Source organism: Sciurus vulgaris, assembly GCF_902686455.1.
Source record: "Sciurus vulgaris genome assembly, chromosome: 4".
Classification (NCBI taxonomy): Eukaryota; Metazoa; Chordata; class Mammalia; order Rodentia; family Sciuridae; genus Sciurus; species Sciurus vulgaris.
The window spans coordinates 46,245,440-46,249,696 of record NC_136464.1 but is presented as its reverse complement, the minus strand read 5'-3'; positions in this window follow the sequence as shown (position 1 = coordinate 46,249,696).

The following is a 4,257-nucleotide window of genomic DNA, read 5'->3' as shown; positions in this document are numbered from 1 at the left end:
TTGGATTTACAGAAGGTTTGCTAATGTAAAGAATTCTCTGTATACTACTCAATTTCCCCTAATGTCCACATCTTCCATAACAAAATGATATATTGATTATAACAGGAATTAACATTCTGATAATACTATTGACTAAAGTTTATTTGACTTTCATCAGTTTTTCCAATAATGTTTTTTTGCCTGTTTCACCATCCAACCTGGGGACCTAAGTCAATTTTAGTCATTGTGTCTTTTTAGTGGCCTCACATTCATGCCAATTAAAAAACAGAAAAACAAAACAAAACAAAATTCTTGAATTTATTTTTAATTGACTTGAAAAATCATATTTGTGATGTATTGTTATATTTATGTATACAATCTGAAATGAATAAATCAAGTTAATTAACATATCTGTTGCTTCATTGTACTATGATTTTTGGTGATGAGAATATTTTAAATCTACTCGTTCAGCAATTTCCAAGAGGGTAATACATTTTTATTAACTGTACTTTCCATGGTGTACAGTTTTTCAGGCTTTCTTTTTTCAGGACCTCAATATTTTTAAATATTCAGGTGTGCTGTGAATGTCCCTCAGATCTGGTTTGTCTAATGTTTTGTTGTGATTAGAAATGAGTCATAATTTAGGGGGATGTTACTTTTATAATTATATCTACTTTTGTCCTTGATGACTTTCAAATATAAATATAAATTAAAATATAAATTCCACAGATCTCCCTCCAGTTTTATCATTTTATCCTTTTAAGTAGCACATGGTATTAAGATAGCACTGGTGATCTTAACCTTCATTACTTGAGTGAGATCTGCAAGGTTTGTTCACCTAAATTTACTATTTTCTCTTTCCATACACTTTATTTCTTAGAAACTGGAAACAAAGTCCAGCACAACTTCAAGAAGACAGAAATTGTGCTTCATTCCTAAATGGAGGAGCATCTATTTGTGGTCACAGTCTTAAGATCTCCATGATAACTAATGGATATTTAGGGAGAATTAGGTTGAGGCCACATCAATATCCTGTCTCCCAAAAGTTTTTCCCATTAATTTTAGCACTTATTGGTGAATATAGAAATTAAGTCTGTAATCTACAGGTAATTTTCCACTTTCCAAATTTGTATTGTATGGATATACATTTTGCTTTATCCATTCATCTTTTGATGGATATTGACACTGATTTACAAAATAGAACAAAGTAAGATTCCATCACATTTCTCAGGAGGGTACACAATTTAAAACTTACAAATTGTTTATTTCTAGAGTTTTCTATTTAACATTTTGGATCATAATTGACCATGGTTGACAAAACAAAATCATGGATAGAGCAGGATAATTATTGCACACAAATATAAAACTGCTACTTCAATAATAGTGTAATCTTCCTCTGTGAAGTATCTGCTCAGTTCCTTAGCCTATTTATCGATTGGGTTCTTTGTGTTTTAGGTGTGAAGTTTTTTGATTTTTTTATAAATTTTGGAGATTAGTGCTCTATGTGACGTGCATGTGGTGAAGATTTTTTACCCACTCTGTAGGCTCTCTGTTCACATTATTGATTGTTTCCTTTGCTGAGAAAAAAATCTTTTTAGTTTGAATCCATCCATTTATTGATTCTTGCTTTTATTTCGTGTGCTTTGGGAGTCTTGTTAAGGAAGCTGATCCTAAGCCAACAAGGTGAAGATTCGAGCCTCCACAAAGGAACATATACAAGTGAAGAACAGATATATAAAAAAATATTCAACATCTCCAGTAGTTACAGAAATGTAAACCATAACTACCCTAAGATTTTATCTCACTCCAATTAGAATGACTATTATCAAGAATACAAAGAACAACAGGTGTTGGCGAGGATGTGGGGGAAAAGGTACACTCATACATTGCTGGTGGGATTACAAATTGGTGCAGCCACTCTGGAAAGCAGTGTGGAGATTCCTCAGAAAACTTGGAATGGAACCACCATGTGACCCAGCTATCCCACTCCTAGATCTATACCCGAAGAACTTAAAATCAGCATACTAGAGTGACACAGCCACATCAATATTTATAGCAGCTCAATTCACAATAATTAGTTTGTGGAACCAAACTAGATGCCCTTCAATATTTGAATGGATAAGGAAACTGTGGTTTATATACACAATGGAATATTATTCGGCCATAAAGGAGAATAAAATTATGGCATTTGCAACTAAATGGATGGAGTTGGAGAATATCATACTAAGTGAAGTAAGCCAATCCTGCAAAACCAAAGGCTGAATGTTTTCTCCGATAAGTGGATGCTGATACATAACCACGGTGCAGGGGGATGGTAAAAGTGAAGAATGGAGAAATGTTGGATTGTATAGAGGGAAATGATGGGAGGGGAGAGGGTCAAGGGAAGGAAAGATGGTAGAATGTGACAAACATCATTACCCTATGTACATATAAGATTACATGAATGAAGTGACTCTACATCGTGTATATCCAAAGAAATGAAAAATTGTACCCCATTTGTGTACAATGAATCAAAATGCATTCTGCAATCATGTATATCTAAATAGAACAAACAAACAAATGATAAATAAATAAATAATAGTGTAATGTGAAGATTCACGATTCTGGGAGGGTACCTATCAATTAGGGGAACAAACCTAGAGAGGGTAGTTAAGGCTTCCTTAAAATGGTACATTGTATATGTTTTTAAATTGCTAATGATGTACACAAAAATTTCATTTTATTTTTGATTCTAATTTTCTTGGTTAACAATAAGGTTAACATCTTTTCATAAATCTACAGGCTATTTTTATTTCCTGCTGTGAAATAGCTAATAATATATTTGGGTCATTGTTCTAGTGAGTGATATATAATTTTAATATATTTTTCCTATCACAAAATATACTGTATATTAATTATTTTTGTAAGTTGCAAACTTTATCTTGGCTATTTTGAAAATTTTTAAGTTTATGATAGTTAATAAACAAAAAGTTTAAGATTTTTTTAAAGTGAAGTATATCCTTTTATCTTACATAAGAGATATTTCCTTTATCTTTCCCTAATATATTTTATTCTGATGCTTTATTTAGTTTGGGATGCGAAACAAAGATCTAAATATACATTTGCTAAATATATGTAATTGTTACAAAAATAAATTGGGTTATTTATTGTTTTAGTACTGAATTTTCTTTTGCCATTTTTAAAAGAATAAACTTCCCACATATTTTATCCATATGAGCTACAAACATATTCCAAGAAAAATACCTTCAGTCATTTGTGTCTGGAGTTTTTAGTAGTGAATGCTGTAGTAGATAGAATTTCTAGGAATGACTCCATGATTCCATGTCCCTAATCATTAGAGTACTTGAATGAAATATCACTCCAATGATTATATTATCTTATATGCCATGATCAACTTTATGAAGAATGGGCTAATTTACTCTTACAAATGCTTTACAATTAAAGAACTCTCTCAGACTGACTGAGAGCCAAAGAGGAATGTAAAGCAGAAGGCAGAAATGGAAGATGAATAGGAAGATAAAAGAAAAAAATGTTAGTGATAGTTCGTAGCAGACAGACCTGAGGCACCATTGTTGGTTTGGAAATGGATAAGGACACTTGAGAAGGAACACAGGTGGCCTCTAGGAACAGGGATGATCCCCCTGACCAAAAGCCAGCATGGAAATCTGAACTTCATAATGATATAGAACTGAATTCTTCAAACAACTTGAATAACTTGGGAAGGGATTCTCCCACTGAATGGATTCTCCAGCATTGTGAAATCCTGAGCATAGAAGCCAGTTAAGCTATTTAGACTTCTGATCTATGGAAGTGTAAAAGACTATTTTTAGTTTTGTTGGGTATAATTGACAAATAGGAATTGCATGTACTTCAGATCTGCAACTCAATGTTTTAATTTCACATCCATTATGAAATGATCACTCCGAATATGCTAATTAATATGTCCATTGCTTTACAGTTACCTTTGTATATGTGACAAGAACATTTAAGATCTAAGCACTTTGATGGGGCTGGGATTGTGACTCAGTGGTAGAGCACTTACCTAGCAAATGTGAGGCACTGGGTTCGATCCTCAGCACCACACACAAATACATAAATAAAGGTTCATCAACAACTAATAAAAGCATTTTTTTAAAAAGATCTAAGCACTTTGAAAATTTCAAGTATACAATACTATTAACAGTAGTCAGTATGCTGCATATTAGAACAACAAAATCCATTCATCTTGCATAACAAACTTTGTGCTCTTGGACCAGGATGTCCCCATTTCCTTCATCC